The following is an 11423-nucleotide window of genomic DNA, read 5'->3' on the forward strand; positions in this document are numbered from 1 at the left end:
TTTAATTTAAATATGAGTGTTGTATATTTATACAGGTAATGTGTTTTCTCAACATACACAGAAATACTAGCGGGGAAGGTAGAGAGATTCTCCCAATAGAGGGAACAAACCGTTGTGGCCGCGTTAGAATTATTAAGTGCAGAATCACACAGTTTCATCAGAGAAATAGGAAGCCGCAATGATAGACACACAAAATGGTTAAGCACAAATCAGCAAAGGTCTGGGTTCTTTTCTTGAGAGGTAAAATAGAAAAATGTAGATGTCAATAAAAGATGCTTTTATACATTGAGCCAGGGAAACCACGGGACCATTTCAATCTATGGTGTCCATGAATAAGTACTGAATTAGGACATGTAGCCATGAGATTCTGGGGAACTTTAATTCAGAGACTATTGATACGATAGACCATGATATTTGTCAGAAGTGGTACTATCTAATCTGTCAATTAGATGGCATTACCCAAATGATGTACAGTTTGCAGAGTAAGCACAAACAAGCTATCCTGTTTACACAAAGCAGTTATCAACAGTGCGTGCAAACAGTTTGCTTTTAGGCCCTCTGCATTGGCTGTCCACATAATTATTTTTAAATAAATACAGCACCAAGTGGACGCTGCAACTGATATGATTTCACATTTGAAAGGATCAAAACACTTTGTCCATGAATTTAGTGAAAGCTGCTGAATCGATGGGCTTGAAGGGGTCCTGTCTTCATTCACAAAGCAGGTACAGTGCAGGCCATGTGAACTCCCCACACAGCCCTGCCCATGGGCCTGGACTTAGTTCTGCAATGCAAGCCTCTAGAAGTGAGAGGATACTTCAGTCTCCAACCAGCAGTGACTTATGAGTGGAAATCTGCCCATCTTCAAGTAGAGCATGCAGTACAGAGTAGCTGCTCTCCAGCTTCACCCCTGTCCCAGTGGGTAACCTTGATCCTTTTGGAGCTCCTGCAGATGTGTTTCCAAGGAAGGGAAGATGATGATGCGGAGCTGCCCTTCGTACACTTCCACCTCCCCAGAAGTGATGGCCACTGCGGTGCCTTGAGAGCGGCATTAAAACTGTAAGCTATCCTTTAAATGCTCAGGGTTTGGAGGTTTTTCCCCCCCTCATCTGGTTTGCAGGCTAGGAGGCGCTGTTGGAAAGCATGCGATCTGGGGCTAGCTAGCAGCCATCTGCAGAGAGCCAGCCTACAGTAAGATGTGGGGAGCTGTACCTTTCTGATTTAGGAAGCACGCCGCTTTGTGCCTCTGTGTTCTTGTGAGTTAGAGTCCTGAATGCTAAGAAATAAGGTGGGATTATGTTGAAACCTTCTTGCCAGACATTGGTCCCCAAACTTTTCCCCTTGTGGTCCCCCCTCTTATCTGGTCAGCACCCCCCTGGGAGCCAGGAGGCAGGAGCTGTGGGAGGGGCCGGGAGCGGGCCACCGCTGCAGGAGTAGTTTATGTTTTTCTTTAATGTCTCTGTGTATGCTGTGAACACAACGGGCAAAACTGGACCCAAGGGGCCCAATTCTTTTCCCATTTGAAGTTTTGCCATTGATCTCCAATGGGAAGAGGATCAGGGCTTAATGTACCAAGGTGTGAGTCACTTCAACACGGGAAGGAGTACAGTTACTCTCAAACCATTTGATAACAGGCTGAGAGTGTGTCTTATGAAAGAAAAAAATTGCCAACCCTGATAAAAGGCCTTCAGAACTGTGTCAAATTAATGAAAACTGCAGCAAGCCCAGGTTATTAAACGACAATGAGATTGTCAACAAGAAAACTAGATTTACTTTTTAAATAACTTAAAATGATTTAAGGCACAGTAATAACAAAAAGCCCCAGAGTCTCCACAATGCGAAACACATATTTTGGGTTTTGTTTCAATTTGAGTGTGTTTGTTCGTTTCGTCTTCAGACCAGATAATTGGATTGTTAAAGGACCAGCAGCTTTTAAAAACTTGGCAAATGCCAAACTCTATAAAAATCTGTCCTGAGACACAATCTCAGAGGTGGGTTGTGAGTCTGGGGCCCTGTCCATGCTAAAGTTGAAACTAGGTAAGCCAGAGCATGTTTTCAATGCAGTGCTTGAACTCAAGGTGCTAACACTGTTTTCCTGGCCAGCACAGACGAGGTGATCCAAGTTCTTACTCCTGTTTTCAGATTACCAACCCTATACCATTCATGAATAGATGACCTATCCAGCTCTAATCACTGAAACGATCAAGGGGCAAATCCTGCTTACCATACTCACATGCAGGACTGGGCACTATGGGCCTGATTCTCCACTAATATGCGTTTTTGTGTAGTTATTTCCCCTGCACGGATGGTAACATTCATCTAGATCAGAATGGGAGCATTTTGCATTTACTTTGCATTCGCTCTGCCCAGCTGTAAATTGCTGCACCAGGGGCCAAGGTAGTGGAGAATCAGGTTCCATGGCTGGAATTCTCATAATGCTTCAGCACACACAACCAGGGCCAGATTTTCAAAACGTCTCAGACTTTTGTGGGCACATTAGGTGCTGAGCTTTTGGGAAAACCAGGCTGTGTCACAACTGGAGCTGGCGAGCGCTAAACGCTCTTGAAAATTTGACTGGTTGTGGGTGCTGAGCCATTTAAAAGCTGGCCGCCAAATCTTTAGAAAACTTGGCCCCATGTCTGTAGGTCTGAGATCTTGGAAAGCAGAGGCAGAAAATGTCAACAGTTAGGAATAAGCCAGGTCATTCACTGAGATCACTGGGACTTGTTCCTCGCTGCATGAGGATGATCTGTTTAGCATGAGTTAAGATATTAGCTGGCTCAACCCCAAAACTTTAGAACATTGTGTACCTAGTTAAATTTACTGTAGACCCTGCCTTAGGGAAGTGAGGGAGTCCCATTATATTATAATGAAAGCCCAGGTGCATATCAGGGTTAGTCAAATAATAGGCTATGCTGAAACATTTTTCAAGCCATTTTTAATTGTATTTTTCCCCCCATGGAAGCTGATTTTTCTCCCAATGTCTTTATTCCCTTTCTACTGTTATGGGATAATTCATATAATCCTACATGTCTATCTTGTGCTGTAATTGACTGTGCAAAGCAGACTTCAGTAATGTCCCTTACAAGGAAAAGAGTATAATTTATGTTTTTAATTATAGATTTCCAGCATTACAGTATATTTTTTTCAACTCGCCAACATTAACAGTATAATACTAGGCTTAACTAAATTGCTGCCTTTTTTTCCTTTATAGTAGCCGTAGATCAAGCTTTAATGCTTATTATCTATGACATGCTAATTAGCAGGCTGATTCTGGCTGAGAAAGGTCACATCTATATTTTCCCCTACCACATACAAACCCTGGGTTTGACTGTATTCTCACTTACACCAATGTAAAACAGGGGGCTGGTTGTATTAATTTAGATGGAATATATGGGCTAAAGGTGTTAACATAACCTGGTCCCTGTCCAACTTGAAACAGTGTTAAATTAGGCTTGGGATGAGGTAAACAGAGACCTCAGCCTGCTCAGTTCCATGGCAAACACACCATTAAAAGTCACTTTAACCTTTTACTAAAGATTAAAAAAGAAGGGAAAACGGTAAAAACATTTTAAATGTCAAGTATTAAACGAGGCTTTCATTTAACAACACCCTGGTTCCCTCTCTCTTTAGCGGGAGAGAGGTTTTAGAAGGAAAAAACCCCTTGTTTGACAGTCTCTTTGAGGGGATCAAAGATGTTATTAATTGTCTTTTGGGGGGAAAGAGAAGAAGTTAGCCAAGATGGGCTACAGCTGTTGTTGTAAACTGGCCCCATGAAGGAGAATGGGGATGGCCCTTGAGGGGAGAATCAGTGGGCCAGGCAAACCAGGACTGAACTGCTCCCCAGACTGAAGGAGGAGGACCGGGAAGGCCCCTGAATCTGAAGGGTAGCTCTTTTGGGAGAAACTGAATAAACTGAACAAACTGGACCCCAGGAGACAGGGAATGTTGTTAAAAGACTCTGGGGCCGACAGGTTTATTTCCAAACCCCAGCAGAAGGAGCGGTGGGAGGCCTGCCTGCATGGTCTCGCTGTTCTTCAAAGGGGGGTGGGGGTGGTGCTTGCTCACAGCACCTTGCCACAGCCTGATCCTCTGTATCCGTGTGCCTGGTGCAGTCACTTACATCACTGCAAAGTGAGTGTAAAATACTTTGGCTCAGGTAGTATTTCACTCCCCCCTTGCACTGATGTAAGTGAGCAGATGAGGTCTGAGGCAACAGAGAACCCGCTCAATGTCCGCTACTGACTCCCCAGGATACATAAGGGCAGTGTGAGGCTCCCCAGGCTTTGGGAGCAAGGTAGGTAGGTGCATGGTGTGCTGAGAGCAAAGCTGACTCAGGGGTAGAACTCCAGTTTCTTTTTTCACTTTGAATTTTGCAAGGACTCGGGTCTGAGGTGTCAGAATCAGGGCTAGGGTAGTGGGTGACTTTCAAGAGACTTAGTTCCTGGTGGCCCTGCTCATTTCCCAGCAAGTAAAGGATTAATTCCCCTCACACAGCTCCAGGGAATGAAATTTAAAAAACCACCCCAGAACCCCAGAGCTGGGGTCTGAAGGGCCAATCAGGGGGCTACAGGAAACTATCCAGTTGCTGACAAGAGGGGAAAAGACCTTTGAGGGGGCAGAGCTCTGTGCCTGCTTGTTACAGAACTGGGCATACCCTTTCCCATCCCCTGTAACTTCTGGAATAAAAGCATGAGGAAGAAATCTTGCTGAATGATTTGTTCTCCTTCCTCCCCCAACTCCTCTCAGTTCTCGAACCAACTGGTCCAGGCAGATTCTAGACTGATCGATCACAGGACAGAGTGTAATTGAAAGATTTAATGATATTCATCACTTTGAATGAGACGTAAGACTCTTTCTTGAACAGGAGGGAATAATTCCCATGCATTACATGAAATAACAAAAATGAGAACGCAAATATGTGGCCAGATCTTTAGTACTGTACCTTGTAAAGTCATTCGCATGGAGGCAGAGAGATAATAGAGGAATGGAAGTTGAGTAACAGGAGTTAGATTTAGATATTGTGGTTTAGCAACTCATAATTATCCTGGATTGAAAAAAAGGAGATAAGCCTCAGGTCAGTAAAATGGCCAGCTGGAATTTAATGAAGTAATAGTTGATGTGTTTGTGCACAGAGCTTTTCATCCCCAAGTGCTTTACAGATAAAATAGAATAGATGGATTGAGGAAGTGGCATAGTTTGGACCCAGATCTGGGCTTTGGAGAATATTGGGCTCTGGAGTTTGAGTGCAATCCATTATTACAGGGAAGGGGCAGGTGTAAAATCTGGACACAGATCCAGGTTGAGGTTCTGCTACCACCATCAAAGGTCAGGGGTGTTTGGGAATAATCACAGTTCAGATCTCATGAGATGATGAGTGAGTGGCCAGCACTCTTCCACAGGGGGGCCCTGTGTCCCAGCAAAAGGCCAGACTATCTTCCATCCGTTTTCAAGGCTGTCATCTGCGCAGTGAATGTAGTTCCATCCGTACTTGGGGAGAGGGCAGTTTGAGGTTGCATTCATTATCAGACATGCAGATAGCTTTCCAGGCTGCTGCTGGATATGTCTAAGGAGAGCAGTTAGTTCAGTCTGTGGTCTGTAGATCACTGGTGTCTGCAGAGACCGCTGACTGTTGCACAGATAAAGAAAAAGAACAGAGCCGGTAAAGAGAAATCAAAGTCCTGTAGAGTTTTCATGCAAACTTTGATCCCTTCCTCCCAACTTTGCCAGCACTTATTTTAACTCTTTAATTTTCTAGGAACTTAGAAGAGGAAACTAACCTTTAATGATATACGATCACTCTTTTTTCAATTAATTCCTCTGGCTGTAGTATTGGTTGTACAAAGCTCAGGGACTAATTTGCCTCATTTTAAAAAGGGCTTGACTCTCCACACAGAGAGCCCCGTTGTTTTCCTGATGTACTGTCTCAGTGCAGTCATGCTGGATCAAGCTATGAAGTGTAATTATGGGCCATGGCAGCCCTGCTGCTTATATAAAGGTTACAACTAATTACAGCAAAGAATGTAGTTCCTGGCACTTCTGTAAAGGTCATTTAAATAACGATTCCTGCCAACACTTGGCTTTGAAGTCACACTCCCTGGAACTGTAAGGTGGCTTTGCTGTCATTACATTAATGCAAATGATCTATCTTGTTTACATCTTCAGTCTTGTATTACGCATTTGTAACCAAGATTTCCTTTTATGCTGCGGCCTCTGATTATCTGTTACCAGGTACAGGTACAATTCCTCAACAGATGCCAAACCCCGCCAGATCGATGACATCTCTGCCTGTCCTCCGGATAGGAATGGGAGACAACAGAGAGTCCCTTGCATGGGGAAAGGGGGACACTAGGGGAGCACACAGAGCTTCTTGAAATGAGGGGGAGATGGGGGAATGAGGAGGTGCATGGATTGGGGGATTGAGGGAAAAGAGGGGAAGGGGACCACACACAGAGACTCTGCCATGCGGTGAGAGAATGGGGGACCCTGATAGGGGAGATTAGGGGAATGGGTAGCACACAGAGACCCTGGCTTAGAAGGAATGGACAGGACAAAGAGCCCTATCATGGGGACACCGAGAACAATTGGCAGGGGGCAACTGGGGGGAGGAGGGGAGTTATAGGAAGATCCTGAAATAGAGGGGGATGGGAGGGTAGCACACAGGGAATATGTGCAGAGGGGGTAAAGGAAGGATGTAAGGAGCCCCTTGTGTGGGCAGGGAGCATGGCGGGCAGAAAATGTGAAGTGTGTGACCTCCCCAAGTTAAAGGGAAGAGTAGGATGCTTTCTGATCTGTTATGAGCCTGTCTGGAACACTCAAGCTACTGCTTTTGTGCCGTTAAGCCCTCCATGGTCCTTCGTCTCTCCAGACCTGGGTTCAGTTAACAAAGGAAATTGACTAGTGGTTGCACTCTACTCTCCCACTACCTGACAGTGATTTTATGGTATCAGACAAGCATAGAAAGGTACTGCAGCGTGGGTCTGAGATTCCTTTAGCACAGGGTGTGTGAGTGAGTGAGATCACCCTAGTTTAAACCTGTGTTTTAAAGTTCATCTCTTTCAGGGGCACTGAATTCACTCATACATTTTAAATAATGCCTGATTTAGCAGGTAAGAGGGCAAGACACTTGTTGTTTAATTAGAGCCTTTGTTGTGCTTTGCTTTTCTCTATTAATAACAAGCCAATACCTGAGCTGTCTGTCTATAGCATCTGCTGTTGTTATTTGGGATTTCTGGTGTAATGTCAGTGGGGACAACATTTAAAATAGTGAGTGCTATTGTATCCTCTTCAACTACTGTATTTTATCAAGATTGCACCATAAAGTGCTCAAAAACCTGGTTACTTTGTGTTGTTCACAGTTGTTTCTGCAGAAGGAGGGGTATTGACTTCTCCATCATGTAGAGATCACACTTCAGCCTTTTAGAGTTTTGTGCAGCTGCCAGGTGCATTGAAAGCCAGATCCCAGCTCCTGCCACCTTCACATGACTTTGGCAGTGTACACGTGGCTGTGTTGAACAGCAAACAGAACCACCTCCCTGGGTGAGATGGATGGCACAACAGACAGGTAAGCACCAGCTGTGTCACCCATCTAGAGTCTGCGTCAGGGAAGCAATAAGCCAATTGGAGAAGAATCAGACACATCGGTGCAAAGTGTTTGGGTTCAGTCATTGGGTGCCCTCGGGCTGCTTTACATGGACTATGTTGGCACAAACGGGCCATAGGGATACCCCTGCCATAGGTGCATATGTGGCAGGTGCAGTACTAACTATGCTAGCTCCATATCCCTGTAGAATCTCCCTAATACAGGGGTTCTGCCAGGAGCATGCCGAGGGTGGGAGGAGGTATTGCAGGGGTTTCCCTAACCCCTGGCTATCACAAGGCTCATAGGGGCCAGGGCAGAAGGCTTTCCTAACCTTTGTTGGGGGCTGAACTACCTCCTGGCAGCCACAGGTGAGGGAGGCCCATGCTGTCTCCCCTCCTCCCTGCCCCAGCCCCAGGATCATGGGACCCTCCGCATGGGAATTAGCGGGTTGTCTGGAATCGTCCGACGAAAGAGAGTTTGTCAGAAAATGCCAATGCATCAAACCTGAGATGCGTTGGTGGAAACATCTTAAGTTGGGCAAACTCTCACCGAATCACGATGGAAACCTGCCTAGTTCTTGGTGGGCTGCTGGGGAACTGGGGCTCCCAGGGTCCACGGCTCCAGAGCAGCCTTGCTATGTGGACTGCCCCAGGGCTGGCGACCCAAGGCCCAGTTTCCAGGGTCTATGGCTCTGGGGTAGCCCCGCATGAAGCCGGGGGTCTGAAAATCCTGGGAAGCCCAGCTTTAAGCAGCTCCCAATTCTGCAGCAGGGAGCCTGGCAGCCCTGGAAGCTGCTATTCAGGGGCAGGCAGCCGTCCCACCCCATGTGTAGGTGTTTCCCAAATGAAAATTTTTTCAGACTCTTCAGGTTTCAGACTCTCTGGCACATTTTGAAAAATCTGGTTTCCTGTTGAAACCAAATGTGAAAATATTGCCGTTGCCCACAAACCAGAAATTCTGAGTTTCGGCCAGTTCTCCTTTGAATGACACCCTGCGTGACACCTGTGCAGCTCCGTTGATGTTGAGAGGGTGCAAATGTGTCACGGACTGGAGCTTGGTAATCAATTTTGTTGGTGACACAAATGAAAGAACAGAATTCAGCTGCCTCTCATGGCTGTGCTGGCTCTACAGTGCTCCAGACCTTGCTTTTATTATCACTAAAGCAAACTGATGTGACTGCCTCTGAATACATGCAAGGAGCTGGTGTGATGAAACAGAAGGGCCATTTCTATAGAGCTATTCTACAAAGTAGAGCTCGTGTTAATAATACTAATAGAGAGAAAGCGAGAGATTAAGAGACATACAAGAGGGAAAGGATCTATCTTCAGCTGAGCCTTGGAAAAGAAATTAAAAATCAATAAAGCAGCAGTGCAGGAAAGCCAATCCCAAAGGCAGGATCTGTAGAGATGGTTCTTGCAACAGCAGCAGTAAGATCGTGTAACAGGTAGAGAGGAGGCCAATACTTAAAGAGAGTAGAGACAGTCAGCATCAGTGAGCCCTGCAACAGGGTCCCTGGAGGATTAAAAATGCACATCAGGCATCTGGAGCTGGATTCGGGAATGAACAGGGTGGATGAGGAGCCAGTGGTGTTCCTTGAGGTGGGGATGACATGGTTGTGTTTCTTTGTACATGGAAGCGGATGGGCAGCGGCACTGTACTTGCTGGAGAGCAGGGGCTAGTGAGTGGGGAAGAGAAGGGAGATACACTACCCAATGTGAGAGGCAGTGAAGGCATGGGTGAGAAAATCAGCAGAAGTGTAATTGAAACAGTGATGTATGCAGGGGCTGTGACAGGCAGATTTGCAAACAGAGGGCGTGTGGGAGGAGGAGGAGGAGAGTTCAGGATGACAATCAAAGAAGTGGGAGGTAAGAGCCGGAGGGGAGGGTTGTCAAGGATGCTCTTCTTGCATAAATGGAAGCAATTCTTTCTTTGAGGCATTCAACTGACAGATAGGAGAGAGGCACAGACAAACACTGTTAAAGGAGAGAGGTATTCAGTAAACTCCCACGCTCTCCACATATAATCAGCACCAGCCACAGCCCAATAGGAAGCAGGAGTTTGTAAGTCTTCTCTGGAGTGACACATCCACTGAAGCAGGCAGGTCCTGGCTCTTTGTTCCTACGGCACCACAGCAAAGTAAAGTTGGAAGCAGAAGAAAAGAAAGTGATACACACACACACAGAGCCAAGTACTTACTCCCTGGCTCACGCAGCGAACCAGAGCTGTCCAATTCATTTTAAAGGTTCAGAGGATAACATTTAGAACAGGCCAAGTGGTGCAATTCCCATATCTTTCCCAGGCAATGTTGTCACTGAAAGCAATAAGAAACCACTGAAAACTGAGGGCTTCAGAATTTATCCCAATAGAAGCAAATAAAGCGTTCTCAAAAGCGCCTGGAAGCCATACACACAAGCAAACTTTTCTCCTGACAGAAGCATGTGTATGAAATGGGCCTGAACTGTGAAATCCTGATCAGGTCTCTCAGTGCTTTATAGACATTAATTAAGCCTCACCATGCTCCCATGAAGTAGGTAAGTGAAATTCCCATTGTAAAGTGACTTCAGACACTGAGAGATTAGGATCAATTTTTTCAAAAGTGGCTTGTGATTTTGGATGCTCTTCCAATGCCACAGTTAAGAATCATTGAGCCAACCTATTTCTGGAACTTACCGGCTCTTGCTCTTTCGCAGACGTGCTTCACATTTATGTGGAGAATACCAAGTGTGTTTTGAAAAAGGGGGAATTTCTATTCCCTTGTCTTTTGGTAGGATGGGTGGAAGATAGCATTATCCAGGCATATGATCAGATCTGTTTCTCAGAGCATTGCCTCTCTCAAGAATTACTTGTGTTGTTAAATGCAAAGAAACAGTCTCCCATTCCGGTCTTTGCTACGCGGCCATCCTCCTTGTGTAAGGCTTGCTGTGTTTCCATTACTCATTGGGCATGTTTCTCTGCCTAACATGGTCTAACTCCAGTTACTTCAGGGGGGCTACCCTGATTTATACCGAGAATCACACCTATAGATTGTAGAATTCAGATATGCAGTTGAATCCTGTTGTGAGGATCAGCTTGGGAAACCTCACTTTTGTTCCTTGTGTCCATATGCTTGCTTCATCCATAGATTCCCCACCTCAGACAAATGCATGGAGGTAAAGCTCTATCATGCAATACACTTCTGTTAGGTAATTTAATGCCAAGGCAGGTCAGTCAGCTTATATCGCTCTCTAACTGGCACTCTCACCTACAACTGAGTGACAACTTTTCAGAAATGCTGAGCACCTAGGACTCCATCTGACGTCAGTAATGGAGGCAGCTGCACAACACCTCTGAAAATCAGGGCTACAGTGTCTTCAGGTCGCCCAAAATCAGTGCCCACTTTTGGAAAATCATGATGCTGCATTACAAATACTTGACTGATGATTCAACCTGAAGAAATTTCAAAATTCTAACTTGATCCAATGATCAGACCATTAATGTGGATTGTTTACTTTAACATTTTATTCCAATGTGGACAAGGAGTACAGCCTTGACAATTTGGGCCCACGTCATGGTCACTCTATACTAACTACTCTGGTGCACCACCAGGTGCAGAACTGACTCTGTCAGCTCTGCATCCCCCCCTGCAAGACTACCTGTGCGGTGGGCATGGTGGAGTGTTCTGTAAGTAGAAAGGGATGAAACCACGGATGGTCTGTATTCACTTATTGCACAGCTCTGCAGCATCAGTACTGGCAGGATTTCTGTCTGTTACGTTTGTTTCTGTAGAGAGTTTCTCTCTTTCTCATGCACTAACATAGTGCTGCTGTTTTAGACACAGTGCAGAGGAAAGGCCAAATCCATG

The 11423-nt window shown here is 45.6% G+C and overlaps 1 long non-coding RNA gene across 1 annotated transcript; it reads right to left on the reverse strand.

Moving 5' to 3' along the window:
* Window positions 1-5078: 5078 nt before the first annotated feature.
* LOC137152847 (uncharacterized) lies at window positions 5079-9873 on the reverse strand. Its single transcript, XR_010919626.1, has 2 exons — window positions 9779-9873; window positions 5079-5629 (listed from the first exon to the last, which is right to left on the reverse strand). It is a non-coding gene; the product is annotated as an uncharacterized lncRNA (long non-coding RNA).
* Between the last annotated feature and the right edge of the window lie 1550 nt (window positions 9874-11423).

Source organism: Emydura macquarii, unplaced genomic scaffold, assembly GCF_026122565.2.
Source record: "Emydura macquarii macquarii isolate MOO-44397 ecotype Brisbane River unplaced genomic scaffold, CSIRO-AGI_Emac_v2 contig_1230, whole genome shotgun sequence".
NCBI classification, from domain to species: domain Eukaryota; kingdom Metazoa; phylum Chordata; order Testudines; family Chelidae; genus Emydura; species Emydura macquarii.